Source organism: Acanthopagrus latus, chromosome 3, assembly GCF_904848185.1.
Source record: "Acanthopagrus latus isolate v.2019 chromosome 3, fAcaLat1.1, whole genome shotgun sequence".
NCBI lineage: Eukaryota > Metazoa > Chordata > Actinopteri > Spariformes > Sparidae > Acanthopagrus > Acanthopagrus latus.
Genome location: NC_051041.1, coordinates 19340070 through 19360016, shown reverse-complemented (window position 1 = coordinate 19360016; position 19947 = coordinate 19340070). Strand labels below are relative to the sequence as shown.

Here is a 19947-nt window from a genome sequence, read left to right as displayed (position 1 = left end):
TAACCATGTTGCCTGAGGTTTGTTGATGCCGTAATACTAGTCAGTTGAGCTTACTGCTCGTGGTGAAGTGGAAAACTGTACCGGGTCAGTAAGTACAGGCTCTTATCAGAGCTCAGAGTCTCTGTGATGTGTTAGTAGGAGGCCCAAACTGAGTTACAGTATTTAAATTAATTCACTTATAGACATGTCAGAAAGCCATATTCTAAAAACTAATGAAGGTGAAAAGAGAGGTGTAATGGAAGGACAGCAATTCGACAGCACTGTCCATTAGTGAAGGTCTCTTCAGTAGTCAGCCCTCTAATCTTGCACTGTTTACTATTTTTATACTAAAAGACTCAATTAAGACAAATCCAACGGGCGATTCTTTTGTTTTTTTGTTTTATTTGTATTCAAGATTAATCAATGAATCTCCTGCCAACATAACATAATATGTCACTCACAGTTACAATAACATTATATTAATTATTCAGTAATGATTATAACAATCATTATAATATCCACCTCTGGTGAACATCTTTTTCCTTTGCATGTGCAGGGAATCTGTCAGTGGTACAATATCAGGCAGGGGCACTCTTAGTTAACGTTTGCCACTACTCTTGGAGCAGCCAAAAACCAAACAGGTTCTTCCCAATTACCATGACATCGCAGTAGAAAGTAATTTTGCATGGGGGGGTGAGGGTAAAAGTAGAAAATCTTTAAAAGTCCCATATTATACTGGTTTTCATCAGTTTCACACAGCTGTCTGATGTCCAACAACTCTGTATTCGATATGCATTGCCCCAAACCCATCCATGGTCCTGAATTTCAGCTGTCTGAAAGTCGCTCTACAGAGCTCTATTCACAGCAGTCTGTTTCTGTGCCTGCACCTTTAAATGCTAATGAGCTCCATCTGTCCACGCCCACTTGGAGAGCTCTTCCTGCCACCTCACTCTCAGGGAGAGCATGCCCCTTGCATTAGCAGTAGCATGCGCTAATGTTTATGGTGGATGTATATATGTATCGCTGTGGCTCGCAGAGATTTTTTCCTTCAACAGTACCAGTTTGACTCAGAATCGGATCCAGAAGGAGAGGCTTCTGAAGAAGTACAGACTCTGTGGATGCAGCAGGACGTTTCAGAATGGTTAGTGTGTCTGTATAATGTTAGGTTGTTTATTTGTGTTGTTACATTTGCTGCCATGTAGCTAATGGCTAACAGCTAGTGAAAGCTGTGTTTGTCTCCAAACTCTTGGACACTGTTCGCATCATCTCTGTCTCCAGAGATAATGCACATGTTTTCAGACATTTTATTGTGACAATCAAGCTCCATTGTAATATTGTTAACATCAAACTCACTTCAAAACCCATTGCATGGCAGACTGAAGTGGAGCTAACTAGTTAGCCAAATTCCAGCCGACTTCACCAGACTCTTCGGCAACTGTAAATACTATTAAACCGAGGCGACACTTTTCGGTGGCTCGGGTGCAGTTGCTGGGTCCGGTATGGTTGGGACTGATCCTTTTACGAGGGTCAGTGTCGAGGCAAAGCCAGCTTTGTACTGACCCTCGCTGCTGAAGCAGTCAGATGTGAAGTGGTTAGCACACACACACACACACAAGCTAACACGAACCGCAGCGGGCATGTTGTCTTAAAATATGAAACACAACCACTGTTTCTTCTGTTGTTCTGTAGGTGGGACAGAATATAGACACTGATGTTGGTTTATACAACCAACAACAGTGTAATTTGTGTGTCTAGCTCTGCGTGACAACGTTGCAAAACACTGCTGTCTCACTGCTGGACACACGGAACTTCACCGCGGAGATGAACGCCCCTCTCTCCTATCGCCGGGCAGAGGAGGTCGGCGTATGATAATGACTCCTTTCGTTACATAATGAAAGGAGCTGAATCTGAACAGCATGTAGGAGCGCTGTGTTACCAGCGGGTGGGCTGCAGAGACCATGCATGAATCGCTTGTTTCCTCATTCTGGGAGTTGGCAGGCTCAGCGAGGACCAGCTTATATATGTAGAGACCAGAGAAAACGTGTTTTTCATAATATGGGACCTTCAACTTAAGGCAGGTTGCAAAGAAAACATGTAGATTTTATAGGGAGATGCTGCCACAGTAATGGTGGTTTGTCTACTTCCAGGACATCCACAGAAGAGATGCAAACGTGTTCACATTTCATGATCACTTGAACGAGACCTATTATGCTATTTCGTTTTTTTTTTTTTTCCTTTCGTTCTGTTTGTCATATAGGTTGTTATTCATGTAAAAGGTCTTCAAGTTAACAAGTCCCAAGTCCATGCTGTCAGAAAAAAAAAGCTGATGCCATTGTGACACCGCCCTTTATCATCTTTCATCACCAAGTTACACATTTGCATAATTTATGCCTACATTCACTGTAGAATTGAAGCGACCTGCAAACTGAAAACAAGACATAGCCAATCGGCGACATGTTGAGCATTCTAGACAGAATGAGAAAAAAAGATGCACTACTACTTTTTAAATTAAAACATGTTAACCGATTCTAACAGTAACCAAAAATAATATTATGAACCTGAAAATGAGTATAGGCTAGCATGTCTCACACTCACAGACCTATAATTCATAAAGTAAATGTTGCAGTCATCACAAAACATCAGACAGATTCAATGCAAGTTTGGATAAGGGCCCTGAAATTTTGCGCTGAATGCGACGCTCGCCCAGGGCATCACACAAGCTAGGACCGCCACTAGTTACAGGTAGCAGATTGACATGCACATGAAAAAACACATACAAGTAACCGTACTGCTAAAATTGCACACACAACAAACCTGCTAACATTAGCTACATTACACAATCTGTCATAGGTGTAGTGCGTACAGGATAAGGATGGCCATGTCATGCTCATCTTGTTCTCACATGTTAAACACTTGATGACACACACATTGCTGTGCTATGGCAAGAGTTGTGTCACTATGCATGAATGTTTCATGGCCACACATTACTTTGTTAATTGTAGATTATGTCATGAATGAGGCAGCAGTCAACTGAGCAAAACGAATATGAATGAAAATAAGTTTTTGAGCAGCGATTAAAACAAATTGATGTAAGTGATGGACCCCTCTGTACATCTCAAACAAGTGGATGCGGTATGAAAATTTAAACACAGGCACTTAAGCAAGCTGAGCCAAGCAATGACATTCACAACAAGCCATTAAGCTTTCAGATTCCACTGAACATTGCTAATAAGTGGTCTGGCTCACACAGACCACATGGTGCAGCCGGCTGTGACTGTGTGGACATCATAATACTTTTTGGGCAGGACCATAGTCATTTAATGATTGAATGGAAGAAATGCTTATAATAGAATCAAATAAGATGGATACACTCGAGTTGTTCTGTGAAGCCCTTTCTTTTTTTCTTTTACAGAGGAAACAAAGTGTTGTGTCAAGCAACACTAGCCCTCCTGTTGCATGAAGAGATTAATATTGTCACGTCTGTCCTCATATCTCACATCCGATGGAAGGCCAAGCGAAAGAGGTGACCAGGCAGGACAGTTGTCGTGCAGTGAAGAGGATATGTTTTCAAATGGACAAGGATTGCTTTTGTTTTTGGAGCCCTGAGGCATGGCAGCTATGTCTGAGTTGAGTATGTCAGACTTTAGATTCCACTGAAACTGAGATTTGTCTGTGCAGTGGAGTGGAGTTAAAAAAATAACACACACACACGGGCTGCGTCTATGTGTGTATGTGGTACAGTGCACAGCCTCTCTGTGTTGCATGTTTTGAATAGTGCCTGACAGTATCGTGTAATGGTGTCCTAACATGAATATTCTCTTTTCCTTGTTTATTGTTCTGCATGATTCTAAATAAGCTTGATATGTTTTGTAATTCAGTTTTAGGGTGACTGCAACATCTGTCCGGGGACCACAGAGAAACGGCCTGCTGGCTAACATCATAATTAATGTTGCTCCAGGACCATCATTGCAACTAACCAATAGTGTTGTTTTGATGGCAGAGCTTTGCGACTCCTGTTGGTGTTGCTCCTGGAACATGATGATTAATGTCGGACCAGGACCATCACTGCAACCGAACAAAGCATAAAAGGAGGGAATAAGTGTGAGAGGTTGAATGGTTGAATTATAGGACTTTCATCCACTAGACTAGGTTTTGTGTCGCATGTACAACCTATTGTTGCATATTTTCATATTGCTGAGCAGATGCCAAATAATGCTCTGAAAAATGCTCTGTGCCCAAAGATATTAGTGTCTATCTATTGTGACAAATAATTTGACCTCCCTGATATATATAGTAATTTAAGCAATGTTGTTTTTTTTAACCTAAACTGCATTTTTTTCCTAAACCTAACCAAGTAGTTTTGTTGCCTAAACCAAGACCGACAGCAACCATAGATAAAGGTCTGGTATGCCTGACGCTAGTACACTGCAACAGCCGTGTTGTTTGATGAACAGTGATATATCTTGTTTTGTAAATCAATAGCAATCAACTTATTCTTTTTGTTTAGAGTTGCTCTTGTTTAACACTGACTTAGCAACTGTCTCTGTTCCTTGTTCGTTCTTGTGTTCATGTCGCACAGTTTGGTCTAGGAATTCTAGGATTCTTTTTAGATTGTTTTAAAATACGTCACAATGACATTTTGACTTGTTATCACAACATTATTCTGTCAGGAGATACTTTCTTTGACCCTCTTTAAATTGCTTTTCCCAGCTTAAGTGGAAAAACTGGCCAAACCTGGCAGAGGTGGTGGGTGTCCTGTCACGCTACACAACACGTAGAGAGGGTCTGATCAGCTTTCACACCGGGAACCCTGCTGCACTGCAGGGTTAGTGCTGCCATCGTAGTGCGCTGCCAAGGCCTGGGTTGGCAGATAGAGTGCTGCCCTGAGTATACAGAGTTGTTTCTGTGTTGTTTTTTGCTGTTGACTCCCGACTCATTTCTTCAGGCAAACACTGAAACTTGACAGCGTGGGCGCACGAACCTGCAAATGATATCTGCAGGGGTTTGGACTGGAATATTGTCAATGAGAGAGAGCGAGAAGAAGAGTATGAGAGGCTCAGTGAGTATGAGTTTGCATAGTACACGTCTCCATGTCTGTCCCTGTCTGGATCAATATATAGAGCATACATAGGTCTGTGCATGTCCTCATCTCTCTGCCTTTGTATGTTAATATAAACATAATACATATATGCATCCGTCAAGTGTAAAACATGAAGCCTTCCAATGAGCTGCCAGGATGGGAAAGCAATAAAGAAGGAGAGGAGAGGCAGAGCATGGCCAGCCTCACCTGCAATGAACTGTTGCCTCCTGTTGGGCTTTCATTTCATGGTTAAATGTGGAGCTAATGGCTGGTCTTACATGGTGGTAGCTTCAGTGTCTATGACTCAAGCCTTCATTGAGTCCCTGTGGCTCAAAACAGAATTCTGCCCCCTCCAAGTGCCAGAGCAAACAAAGGTAATCCTACGTAGAGGTTCAGTATGGTTCACTCAGTAAACAATGAACTGAAAACTGACTTACTGCCTTTTAAAGGGGCAAAGAATTTGAGTGAAAAAAATATAAAAAGCTAAAATAATCAGCAGTGAAGAATGTGAAGAAACAACATTTTTGATTAACGATGTCTATGTTTTGTGTTGGAGAGATGTCTTCTGAGGTAAGTATAGTAACCATTCTACTGGTGGTGTAAACACCAACACTGACCTGGTCCACAAGCTCACAATCCTGACCGCTAGTCTCATGGCTAACTGAGCTAACTAGCTGACTGCAGCTGGAGTCAGCAGCAGTGACTCCAGTGCTCCAGTGTTATGCCGCCCCCTATTTGTTTACACACCACGCAATTCTTGCACCTTTAAACTACAAATTAAGCTTTGAATTTAATGAAATATTACAAGGGATGTGTCCCACAATGCAATGCCATGATTACTTTTCTACCTCTTTGAACATCCTGTATCCTCAGGGCTTTGTCAACACCAGCAGTATTAAAACTTGAAAAGTTTCAATAGTAGAAATGAAATTTAAGAAATAACTTATTTTGATTTATAAAAAGAGAAATAAATTAAACATTGTGAAAGTCAAGGGAGCCTTGGATAAACTTTAGGGAGACTTTTAGAAAACTTGTAAGTATAAATGTATCCATTCTCAGCATTTAGCCTACAGCCTTGTGGATTTCACAGGTCTGCATGGGTGTGAAGGACCTGAACTTGGCCTGTACCTACTTCTTTTCGATTATGTAAATTATGCTTATACACTATCTGCCAGAGAGTTTAATTAAAATAATCTTCCAGGAAAGACAATACAATAAAGTGCAATAGGGTGTCCCACCACATACAGCTGGTGCCCTTTTTATTTTTTTCCACCCATGCCCCCAAAACATCCTAAATTGACCGCTGGATACACATCTGATGGGTGTGTCACAGTTACTTGGTGGATGTGTGCCTGCCAACCCAGAGGCAGAGGGAATTGTCTGACTTGTTATTGCACTTTTGTACATTATTTCATTTTTTTTAAATGTACTATTCTGTGAGATGAGAAATCTCAGACTAATATAGAGTTATTTTACTCTCCTGTCCCTGTATTTATTCTGTTAATCTGCGTAGAGGTATATGGTGCTGTTGGTTGGAGGTGGGATGTTGAAGATTGGCCATATGCCAACAAGAAAAAGCCTAATTTACTATTTCTTTGCAGGGAGCAGCTGCTAGGCAGCAGAGCCTCGTGAAGTTACTGCTCCCAGTAGTGTGGCTTCTGGTGTCAATCAGTGAGCTTTGGCTGGTGGATTGTGTTACCTTTAGACAGGCTAGCTGGATAAATCAAGAAAAAACTTGCTGACCGGTAGCTTCTCAAAGTCCCCAATCACTCTTTATCCATTCTGCCTTCTATGACCTTGATCGTGCCTGTACATAATGTTCTGGAAATCGACAGCAGTGAAGTTTGGAGTTGCCATATTGGGAAAAGGCCAAGATGAGGTTGATATAGACAAACAGGTATAGCAGATGGTTTATTATTATGAGATGCTGCAGTATCATGTGTTGATATTTGGCTGCAGTTTGTGTTTTCTTTTTCTTTTTTCTCCCCCCCCCCAACAAATCACATAAAAAAAAGAAGAAGAGCTTATTACAGGCCTATTCGGCGACTTTTTGAGAAGGGCCATATTTGCAAAAAAGTTCATGGCCAAGTGGGTGAACCTTTACATTCCCTATAGAGAGGTGAAGTCACGCCTGTCCTGTGGACCATTACTGGACGTTATTTGAGAGGCAATATGTTCTGTATGGTAGTGAATGAGTTATCTTTTGAATTTAAAACCATCAAATGTGAAGGCATCATGGCACAATTCAACATTTGGGATCAAAATGTATTTGTTTATCCTCACCTGTGATTTCTTTCCAAAATAAGTTCCCATGGGGCACAACGGGGTGGGACTTTGCATCTTCATGTCTGGTCTGTAACGCTCAGAATTTGAATGTGTTAAAACATTGCACTTTTTGTTATGAAATGTACTATGTTTATCATTATTACAGTACAGGGGAAAAAAAGAAAACGGTAGCTTTTTTATCATCAAAGTAGGTTGTTTGATTCTTGTAGTCCCTCTTCTTAAACAGCCTGGGTTAAAACCTTTTAATCAAATAAGAGTATTTTTTTGGCATTGCAACTGACACAGCATATGAAAAGACTAATCAGCCTATAGCAAAATAATCAAAGAGCCGCAGTGAGGTTTTAGAGAGCTGCATTCGTCCCACAAGCCACCAGTTGAACACGTCGGGCTTACTGGCTATAATAAGTCACTTATTTTGTGCTGGTTGAAGTGAGCAAAAACTTGAACAATATTTTGCTTCGTTGAATCTATTATTGACCGTTAGCTAGCCATTTCAGTGCATCACACCACGCTGCCTTTCTATTTCCCTGCTGTGCATCGCTGGCCATGCTCATAAAATATGACACACTCAGATGCAGACCAGAGCCAGAGGCAAAAGGCTGGGCTGCGCCAAACCTGAACCCTCAGATGTTGGGTCTCAGCAAAGTACATCCCACCATTAAAACCAATTCAATTAATGCAATGTTCTACTTTCATCACATAGCTCTTCATTCATACTTTTAGCAGTGGTGAGGGGAATACTTGCTAAGCACTTGAAGCTCCCCCACTGCGACTCTTCTGATCAATTACTTCGTACTGTAGTCACCCCTTGGTACAGCAGATGTGTGCACTTTTTAATACGTAACCTAAAATAATTATTCTAATGATTTTCATCAGTGAAGACGGAAGCAGCTCAGCATGAAAATGAGATGTGAGATCTGGTGAGAATATGGCTTTTTGAGTGAAGAAAGAAATGCCTCCTGGATGTATCAAGAAATAGAGCGATAGAGTTCTGTGTGTGGGAAGCACATGTAAAAAGCCAGACAATTGGGAAAGAAGACAAAAAGTAGCAAACAATGTGATAAGGGCATGGACAGAGGCAGTGAAAGCCAGGGGCAAGAAAGAGGTTAATATGACAAATAATTGGAGAGAGGTACAGCCACAGGCAGTGTTATTAAATTGAATCGGGGTGGATGTGAAGACTGTGGTTTAGATTAAAGGTAGTACAGGGTGTTTTAAAATGGTTGCCAAATATCCAGCGCTATGTCTGAGAGAACAGTGGGTATCTGGAGCAAATCATTTCAACAGGAACGCTGGCATCTTTTGTACAGAGAGTTCCATTTCTTTCGCAATGCGCAGAGAGCAGTTCAGAGTATGAGAGGACAGGATCCTAAATTAGATGGTGAATTAATAATTGATGGCACCACAGTCGCTCACAGACACACGCACCCAACACACACACTCACACACTTGCATAAGATATCTGAATGAGCAAGGATCTGCATCCTAAAGGTCAAGAGGGAGTTAAGGTTTTCTCCCCGTCAGTTACTTAAGGTGAAATTAAATATTGAGTTTCTCAGGGGGAGAAAGCTTGGTATTCGGTTAACTGCAGTATGGACTGAATTGGCCTCTCTAAAATAAATGACGTAACCCTCTAGGAAGATATCAAATGATAAAAAGACACATATGTAAAATGTGTCAGAATATTTGAAAAAATGCTAATAAACCTACAATAGAGCACAGAAAATACAATAAGCATGTGAAAAAGGTCGGATACGTTTAAAAGCCTTGGTGCAGACCATTCCTGCATATGACGAATGCCACTCCAAGGCCTCGGGTTTATCTTTCAAACACGGCATAAATCCAGCGTGCGTTCAGAGTGGCTGTGATTTAGTTGGCCATGGTTTACGCAGCTCTGCATATAATAACTTGCCTTGAAGAGCTCTAAGTAGACCAAAGAAATCCAGAGAGAGAAGCCCCTGTCTCTCACCCTTGTCATCTCAGCCGGGACGAGGTGTGTGACTGATTGTGCAGACTTGATCGACTACTTTGCATGACGTACAATCAGATAAAATGGCCATCACTTGGGCTCTATCACGCCATAAATCACCACTGAGATATGAAGGAATATGTATTCTCTTTCTCCATAAATCATGGTTATCCCTCATCTAAGAGTCAATTATCTAACGCGCAACAAATGGCTCGGCAATAACCTTGAAGACCGGGTATACACGCAGGGAGGCCGGCTCGCGAGGTTGTTGAATCTCGTCTGTTTTATAACAACTGACCACAGCACTGCATTATTTAAAATCTTTGGGGGAATGATTCTGTGTTCAAAGTATTTTTAAGAAGTTTTTACTTGATATTGGCCTATCAGAGTCCAGCGATTCATTTCCCTGGGAGACAACTTTACGTCTGTTTTGATGAGTAAATGGATGCTATTTCATCCTTCAGCTCTTGTAATGATGGCCCAGTATTTTATTATCTCAGCGGGGACTTAGTGAAGGAACAACTAACATTACATGAAGGCCTTCAGTGATCAGAGGCCACCCTCAGATGCTGCACAGCTGATCTGTACTTCAAAGACAAACACATTTTCTTTTGTAATTCAGCCTCATCTCTTGTTAGAGAAGTCCAGACAAGAAACAAGACATTTCACAGAGTATATTCCCTTTCTACGCCTTTGTGATCCTCATAATTGCAAACATATGAAAGAGGTCACAGGAAAAAAAAAAGAGATCATCTTTGTACTTTTACAAAACATTTGTTTCATTTGAACTTCACAGCATATGTGTGTTACTATAAAAGTCCACTGACAGTCCCGGGCAATAATTGGTGGCTTTATGGCGAGGAACTTCTCTCTGCTCTGGCACAGACAAAACAAAACAAAACAAAACACATAAAGTCAACAGAGATAAAGTAGCAAGAGTTGCTCCCACACAATTATTGTACTCAAGCCATAAATATTTAGTTGCCTGGAGAGTTTTCCCAGCCCTGTGTAGTCATGCTAGTTTATTTGATATTATATCTAAATAGATTCAGATTTGCATAATTATTTGCTTTGCAGGATGTCTTTAAGAGTTGCTGTTGCAGCCGCTGGCAAAAAAATATGTAAAAGGGGCCAAAGCAGAAGAGTCACCTTTTAATGGCTTCAAACAGAGAGCAAGAGAGCATCCTAGAGGGCTGCACACTGTGAACCAAAGTAACATTTTTACCTTAAAAGTGACTTTTGATAGTGTCAGTGGTGTCTGTGTCTCAGCCACTCTGCCAAATCACACAAAATGCCAATTTCTATGTTGCTTTAAACCTCAGCTGAGAGGCTGCTAGTAGCCGATGATGTACACATGTTGTTGCTCACTCCTGAAATTTTGGCAGATGATTGGTGAGGTTTAACAACAAAGTCAACCGCAGGTCAGTAGAGGATTCCGGAGTGAGTCACCATATCAGGCTTTTATACTCACCTCAGAGACCCAGTGGTTTCAAAGACTATCTGTGTTCTTGCTTATTGTGTGTGAAATATCTGTCTTTCATTCTATCTTCCTTTTACTCCTGCCTTTTCTCTCTCCTACCCTCCTCACTGGCTCTCACAGCCATTTCCTCATTTCTCCCCCTGTTCCACTGCTGCTAAATGGACCTGTGCAGAGGATATTCTCAGCTCTTTGGCTCTTAGGTTTACTCTCCAGATAAAATCTCACTGCCTGTCCATGGGTGCTGACCTCTTCTTTGCCAAGTGGAAAACAGATGTGTGTAGCACCTTTCACCCACAAGGCAATACAAAATGTACATACTACCTGAAATAGTAGTATAATGATAGATTACAAATATGCTTAAATAGAATTATATGGATAAAACATTAGAATAACGATGACAGTTCACCAACAGTGCAATGCAATTTAACTCAATAAAGTGAGGTGGTGAAAACGGAAGTAAACACCCTGACTTTAAAAAAAGAGATTGAGTAGCGCTCAACTTTTCTAGATATTGGTTCCAAATATCCAGTGCATAAAAAATGCTAAGATATTATAATTATTGCTATCATTATTAGATTAGATAAGTTTGCCAATGAGACCAGATGAGGCAACAGAAGAGGCGTGAAGATGGAGCCCTGGGGAACTCCACATGTAATTTCTATGCACCTGGATTTGTTAATTACTGTCCAACAAACAGTAGTTCCTGTCTGCCAAATAGGATTCAAAACAGTTAAGCAGTATGCAGTAATGGAGTGTAATGTGGTCAACTATGCTGAATGCAGCAGTGACATCTACTAGACTGACACTCATACCATTGTATATTCTTCAAAACCCTATCTAGAGCAGTGTCTGTGCTGCAGTTAGGTCAAAACTGGAAAACACAGGACAGTTGTTTAGGACCGTGGTGTTAAACTGCTCAGAAACATAGTTTTCACAGATTTTACTTGAAAAAATGAAAAGTTAGATATGAGCTCATAATTGTTCATTAGTGAGCCGTCTGGATTGTTCTTCTTTAAGAGCGGCTTAATAACTGCAGTTTTAAGGGCCTGTGGGAAATAAGCTGAGAGAAGCTGGGTATTTGAAGAAATTCTGATGCCCTGCAGTTAAAAACATTTTAGAAAAAGCCTGTAGGCAGAATATCAAGGCTGAAGGAAGAGGATTTTCTCCAAGGCTATATGGTTGATAGGATCAACTTGTGTCATGTTAATTGAGTTTGTTTTAAGTGGTTGCAAGGACAAGACCCTATGCTAGATAGCAAGGAACTGAGGGCTTGTCAGATTTTCTCAATTTTATCAGTTAAGAATGAGGCAAATTGTATTTTCTGGTGAATATAACTTCAGGGGCTCCCAGTACAGGACAGTTTTACAGCTTTAGAAAATCAGAAAGGTGCATTGTTATTGTTTTTGGTGATGATGTCTGAGAAGCAGCGCTACCTTTCATATCTCACTTCTGCATTATGAATGTCTATCTAGATGACATAATGAACCTTTAACTCTGTCTGCCACCTATTTCAACACTCTCTGTTATGATTTTTTTTTTAAAATTATTTTATTTTTACAGCATGACATTTCTCCATGGTGTTTTTTTTCTTGCCAGAGATCACCTTTACCTCAGTGGGAGCAATTGCACCAATAAAATTTGTAGTTTAAGAAGTGAAATTATCTACTAGATCATTGCCAGAAACCCAGGGGGTGATGGGGTGGAGGAGAAAGCCTGAATAATTTGCTGATGTTTTCAGTGTTATAATATTGTGGTGGTGGAGATATGAGTCATATTTTTTATGATTGTCTCTGTTTGAACATTTGTGTGCGCTGACACAGTTATCTCAGGAAAACACTGGAAATGATCAGAGAGACCCTTGGAGATGATTCAGTCCAGAGTGTGTCACTTATTGGTCATTGGTCCATCACCTACTGAGTCAATCTAACCAGAACACAACGTTGTTCTTGTCAGCATGAATAAAAAAAAAAAATCTGACAGTAAAACAGTTCAATGAAAACCTGCTTTAGCACTCTGCAGTTATCATTGGTGCCAACATGTAGATTGATATGATTTAATTTAATGTAATTTTCAGGAGTGTTTGTTTATCAGTTTAGGTATTTTCCGTTTAATGTCCCGGACCGTAGCACCTGAAATCCACCATGTTTTGATTGTGTAACACTTTGGTTTCTGGCACTCTTCATGATACTCTGGTGTCCAAATTAATGAGCAGCCATCTTCATTTCCCCACTGTCGATTTATTTATGGATCAAACCACTTTTCAATTTGCAACGCCAGGGTTGACTGTGGTCTGTTTGGCTGTCCGCCAGATGTGCGGGGTTGTAGTTGGCTGAACTGAATCCATTAATTTTGCCCTCTGTGGTAGTGCAGTCATGTACCAGATTATCCCAGCTGGTAGAAACCCCATTCATGGCACATGACTTCACAGATTTAGTTTCAGTGATTCGAAGGAAAGTTAGCTGCTTAAGTCTTGTTGAGTTGAGTTTGGATGAGCTACACTGGTAGAGTGTGTTGGAGATCAGGAGACTTCTCAGTGGGATACTCCTTGTCTTGAGTACGGTAATCTTCTGTAACACTTTGACAGTCTGTGCTCTTATTCTAATGAGACAGGCACTGAGACACATGTCTGTCATTAGTTCACAAAGGTCATGTTCAGGTCACTGTGTTATACAGAAGGCAGATCAGGATAGATGATTGCAAGAGTCCAGAGTTCACATATTATCTCAGGAGGCCACTCTTCCTCCACAGCTTTACCTCATGTCCATTTTCTCTCAATCCAAGTAAAATTGAAAGGAAATTGATGCAGCTAGACCACTGTAGTGAACTGTTTATATGGCACGTTTAAAAATAGAGTTTGAAAGTGCTTTGAAAATCAAACAAAAGCAAGAACAAGAAGGCAGGACTGGAAATGTAAGAACACAAAAAGTAGATATGATGAACCACAAGTAAAAGGAATAAAAGCAATGAAACAGGCAAAATAACAGAAAAAGAAAGAGAGGGAAAAAGAGTTATGCAAAAACATCACATCAGAAGAATTAAGAACTGCTAAAAATAGTATGGGCAGTACAAATAATAAATTCAAATAAAAAGATGTAGTATAACAAATGAAAGCGGTAAAGGACGGTAAGAAGAAATGATGTCAGTGACCCTCCCGTCAATTAGGCAGATCCTCAATTACCGGTGTCCTCCGGATGTTTTTCCCATTATTGAGTCAGTGGGAATTACAAGCTAATTTGTAGAGAAATGACTCACAGACTAATTTGCAACAACAAAAGGGAGTGTGAAGTAGACTGCTGTGCGGGTTACAGATGGATGGCGGCCAGCCTGAGAAAAGACCGAGAAAAGGTGGGAAGTGGAAGAGAGAAGGAGTTGGGTAGATGTGTTGTGCATCAGTGAGGTGAGAAATTGCGAGAGCTGCACAGATGGCATGCTATCACCTTCATCAAGCTCTCCCTCCATCAGTCTTCTCTGCCCTGGCACCACTGACACAAGACATGACCTCTTCATGTGAGCATCTCTCAGTGTACTTGGGCTCTCTAGGGTTAAATCCTCTGTACACATAAGTGGTGTTTAATGGTTGGACGAAATACATGAAGTATTGATTGGAAGAGAACAGAGTTTTTTTTGTTTTTATTTTTGCTTTAAGCCTTTTTCATTATTTAGATTAAACAACTCAGAGAGATGATAGGAAATCTGGGAGAGAGAGGGGGCGACGTGCAGCAAAAGGGCCACAGGTTGGAATTGGCTCCAGAACTGCAGAGGAGTCAGGAGAGTTTAATGAGCAACAATACCCGTAGTACATATAGAGAGTCAGAATTAAACAGAAAATCTTTAGAAAAAAAACAAAAACCATCACAGGTAGGGCAAAGTGTTTAAGTTGTTACCACACATGCTTCATATTGTAAAAAGACATAAGTCACTACATCCCACAGTGTGTTTTAATAAAGAATAAAGTCTAAAATGTCATTCCAAGTGATGAAACATCTATTATTAATTAATTTAATTAACACATTTGCTTTCTGTGTTTTGGTTTTTTTGAATCAACTTTTCCCCCCCTAAAAACCTCATTATAATCAACAGACTAATTTGACAGATTTTTGTTTTCTAAAATCTATTGTATTCAATTCAGTTTTCATCCAGGGTCCTTAAAATGGTGCAACAGCACCCCTCTTCCCATTTATGGTGACATGTGGTATTACCCTGCGAGAGGAAGTTGCTTCAAGCCCGTTGAAGTGATGCCAGGTGGAAGTTGTTGTTCCTTCGGCAAAGTGTGGTGCGTGGCTGGCGATTGTTGTAGCTGGCGCAGAGGTCTGGTGGTTGCTAGTTGGATGTTCTGTGTCCATGGTGTGGATATTCAATAGTTATCATCCATCTGTAAAATGAAATTTGATAATTAACATGATGAAACGCGCTGTACACGTTTGCTATTCTTGCTATCTCATAGATAGGAGGCGATTTTTATGTATCTGACGGGCTTTGACATGTGTTGTATGTGTGCATGTGATGTCTGCATTTAACATCGATCTGACACTTTGAAGCAGCGTCTGCCAGAACACAGGACAGAAGTGCCAATTTAAATAGCCAACTGAACTTAGTGACCTCACTATTTTCTCCATGTATTGCCACTGCTTATCTGTTCTTTGATTAAAAACATGTAACTGTACTGATGTTTTCTTTACTCCTTTCTTAGCTGCATTTTGTGAATATAATCTTTCACACCCTCCACCTGGAGGCCATTATTCAAGGTTCAGCGTTCATCCATTTATTCTGCAACACGGGGTTGCAGAACAAAATGCTAGTTGTAGTCCTTTTTTATGCCAAGCAAGAAGTTTTTATTGAGAAATGTGACACACGAGTTATGGAGTCTTACAGCCTGAGGAAAGAAGCTTCTCTGTGGGCGGGTGGTGGTTGGACAGAAAGTATTTCTGTGTCGCTTGCCAGACAGTAGATGGGTGAAGAGGCTAAGTTTGGGGTGGTTGTGAGCAAGGCATCTCACTGATAACACTGTTGCTCCAATGGTAGTCTGGGCATTTTTTAATCATCTGCTTCTCCTTGTCTTGCACATCCCATACCAATTCATAATGTTGTCAGTAGAGATGCTCTCTATTGCTCCTCTGTTAAAGTTAACAAGAGATTGGCACAGCTTTCCTTAAGAAATACAGGCGTTTTGAGGTTATTTTTTCAGTGTGGAGAAGTGTGGTGACCATGACAGGTTATTTGTGATGTTGATACCAAAGAACTTAAAAAATGAAACCCATCTCACCTCGGCTTGAATACTGTGAACTGGGGTTTGTTTTCTGCAAACAATAATCAGCTCCCTTGGTTTTGTTGACATCGAGCAGTAAATCGTTCCGTGTGCAGCACCCTGCAAGATTCTTGTTTCCATACTTGTATGAATTCTCATCGTGTTTGTAATCCCGGCTGAAGATGATGATGTCGGCCGCAAAATGTACATCACTGAGTTCTCTGGAGGTTTCTGAGGAGTCTGATGTTATTATCTGATTACTATGAGTATTATTATTCCCCTGTTATTGTTATGATCAAATGTTTCTGAACCTTTTTTGTACAAATTTTTAACTAATATTAAAATGTACATAAGGCATAACCTTGTGTGTTGCATGCACTAGACTATTTATTTACAATCTCAAGCATGTGTTTATGTCCCAGTCTAATCACAGTATAGGAAGCACACCACCTTTAGATAAATGTTAACTGCTTTATGATTGATGATAATCCAACAATAAATGGATAATATTATGAGATATTTGTTTTAGGGTTTGTCTTCAATTCGAAAGAGAAAATGTATGGAAGTTAACCGAGGAGTCCCAAGTCCCATCATCCCTCCTGTCTAAACAAACATTCAGCTTCTCACGGCTGACACTATCTATAGTGTATCTACAATGCAGAGGAAGCCACAGATTGCCCCACCTAACTCTCCCTCCTCTCTTTCTTCACTCCCCCTTTCTCCCCAGGAGAAGAACAGATGCGTAGGCAGCACTAAAGCAGCAGCTGATTGTGTTTGTGATGTTTATCGCTCCCCTAGCTGCTGAAGATTTACAGTAAATATCTCTTTTATTGCTCACACAGGGCCCTGCATTAACACCGATGCACCAGTTCCCCTCTTATATACCTTTGGCCACCCACAGTCGACACGAGGCCCGTAACCGCAGCTTGTATCTTGTGCCATATGCAGTGCTGACTTTACACAAGGCGTCCTGCGTGTGCGTCATATCATTAATTGCAGGATCTTACAATGACTCGTAAAAACATGTACATTGTAAATGTACCCAGCGAGAAGACTTTTTATTAGTTTTTGTTCCTTGCAAACAAACTTTGAGGACTAAATCTGGATGAAAGTGGTCAAATAATAATAGTAATGATGATGATAATGATAATAATGATAATAATAATAATAATAATAATAATAATAATAATAATAATAAGGCTCAAGACAACCTTTTCCCACTTGAAGCAAGGTGCTCCTCTACAGGGAAAAGCCTGGTCACCTTAAAGGCACATCCAAACCAAGAATGATAACTATAACAATAACTATAAATGAAATGATAACTGTACCACAGGTGGTCCTCACTATAACTATAACACCGGCGACAACATCAACAGTGGTGAAGATATCGTGGGGATCACTTTCAGTGAAATTCTGGCAGCCAATCAAAACAAAAATAATACAGTATTTCATGCTCACAACTTAATAAACCCTGAAATATAAAATAATATTAGGCTGAAAATTACACTTTAAAACATCCCTTTAACTGAGACACGCCATCTATGGCACTTATAAGGCCTCTGAAGTACATCCTGTTGTAGTAATTAATGTGGACTTAAAACGTTCTCAATAGAGTTTGACTTGTGGATTGCCCTTTAGTCTTGAGCTGGGGATTAGGAACAGCCTGCAGGAGCTCTGCTTGAGGATTTGAGGCTGCACTTTGGCTCAAAGGGGAACAACAATCCAGTAATATACGGTTGGATTATTCTTCTTTGTAACTTTTAAGCACCATATTATGGAAAAAAAAGGAAACCCTCGGTTCTTGCCAGCATGCATCCACTTCCATCAATAATGGCATGAATTTAAATTCCTGTTATCTGTATTCAGAGGTGGAGTGAACGCCGCAATTTGCACACTTAAATGCAACCTGCTTTCAGCCGTGGCTTTTGTAAAGTGTTTTGTAAAGGGGAATGAGAAACATGAGTGAGCTGATGAAAAAGTCATTAAGGCTGATTTATATATAAAGACGTGTGTGTTTAAGGGCATACAGGTGTGCATTATCTTTCGTTCTGTAACAGAAGTAGAGTATGTGCTTGAAGGATAAATAATGTCCATGCTTTCCATCCAATTACTCTTTTGTCTCTAGAATGATAATAACACACTTGCCAGTCAGTCAGCTATTGAAATACAATATGTTACAATGCTACCTGAGGGAGTGAGTGGAGTGGTTGAGGATCATGTGGTGAAATCAAGATGCTCCTCTTCCTCTTGGCATCTTTTCAAGATAGATTTCTTCTCGTGGATCACCCATGTTTTCATTTCATGCTTGTGGCCACGCTTCCATTTCACCATTACCCCCTCAACCAGTCAGTTATCGTCCCTTGTGGATCGCAGGGGGATGAGTTGGGGAGAAGGAAAGGGCTGTAGGGGGGGTTGTTCACATAAAGGTGAATGATACGGAAACTATCCGTCCCGAGTGGAAGAGAAATGGTAGGATTTGTTGATGGAGAAAAGGATGTAAGGTGATGGAGGGGTGATGGAGGGATGAAGTGATAAAAGAATGCAAGTCGGACGAAGGGGGATGTGATGGAATGGCCGCCTCCTGGAGTCCAGGTCAACTGCTGAACTCTAAAAGCACCCATTTGATCATGACATGTCAAGGATGTGAGTAGAGGGAGAGCGAGGGAAGGCGAGCCACGGAGAAAGATGGCACAACAGCCAGAAAAAATGCTCATCGTTTGGCACCGGATTGAGTGATCCGTTTCAGGAGCTGGCAAACACACGTGTGTGTGTGTGTGTGTGTGTGTGTGTGTGTGTGTGTTTTGTGTGCATGTGTTACCTCCATTTCATGCACTGTCTCGCACCCATCACTCCTTATGGGTAGGTGGTGTATTGCTTAGCCCATGGATTTGACGGACGGCACATCAGTGAGCCGCATCGATCTGAGGAGGTTTGGTGGGTAGAGGTGAGGGGGGGGAGTTGGAGTTTGGTTGTCACAGACAAGGAGATGGAGGATAGTATCAGGCATGCAATCTCACAGCCAGGGACCCCGGCGTGGAGGGATAGGTCGGTGCCATCCATCTCTCTGCATTACCCTCAGCTGCAAGGACATTAAGCCAGAGGGATAAGGGTCTGTCTGGGGGTGTTTAGAGCTACGCCTGGTTATCTCTCTGTGGGGACCACAAGGCTAGAAGCCAGTGTTACAGCCAGGCAGATGGGCAGTTTCTCTGCTTTGAAGTCTGTCAAAGTATAGGAGGCGAAGAGGGCGAATGGTTACAAGGCTTTTACAGGCTTTTCTCAGTTTCACTGTGCCTTCTTGTCCCCACATTTGTGCGCAAACAATTCAAGTTTGTATAAGGTCAGTGTATTTTGTGATATTTCTATGGAGCCACTGTCTCTTCTTCAGAAATGGTATGTTAGTGATGCTACATTTTCAAGCTTAAGGCATCCATTTGTCTGTTTTGTAGCAAGTAAATATTAACCTTATTTGACATCACTTTTTTCTACAAGATTGAATACTTGCTTAAACATTCTTTTCTGGAAATATGTCTAGTTCAACTCTGACAAGAGAAGACAGTCTTGTCATCATCACATTCCCCTTGTCAAAACCCATCTCTTACACATTTTTTATATCTGTTTTTTTATGACCTTGTGCATTTTATTTTCTTATCTGTGGTTATAGGGTATTTGTTATTTGCAAAATAGTCAAAATCATACTAAAATGATAATAAGAAGTTCATTTCTGTTTGATAGGACTGATCAATACTTGGGGCAGCCCATGATACCCTTTCTAGACTTCCGGCCTCCATTTGGTATTATTCTGAATGTGGTTTTGTTAATGTTCTCTATATGCTATTAACAAAATCAAACTCATCAGATCTTCTCAAAAGAAAGAGAGGATGACAAGCTATCTATCGAGCCATGGCGAT

General features: G+C 40.8%; 1 long non-coding RNA gene across 2 annotated transcripts in view; it reads left to right on the top strand.

Annotated features, from left to right (window-relative positions):
• The first annotated feature begins 959 nt into the window (after nt 1-959).
• The window catches only part of LOC119016960, a 30404-nt gene continuing 11416 nt past the window's right edge, over nt 960-19947 (top strand). The window contains exons 1-5 of one of the 2 annotated variants that reach the window (XR_005074305.1): nt 960-1120; nt 3392-3605; nt 3858-4080; nt 4690-4804; nt 4925-5038. This is a non-coding gene — a long non-coding RNA (uncharacterized LOC119016960). Of the gene's footprint in view, nt 1121-3391; nt 4081-4689; nt 4805-4924; nt 5039-19947 lie in introns of both variants that reach the window. The other variant, XR_005074304.1, reaches the window with a different exon arrangement.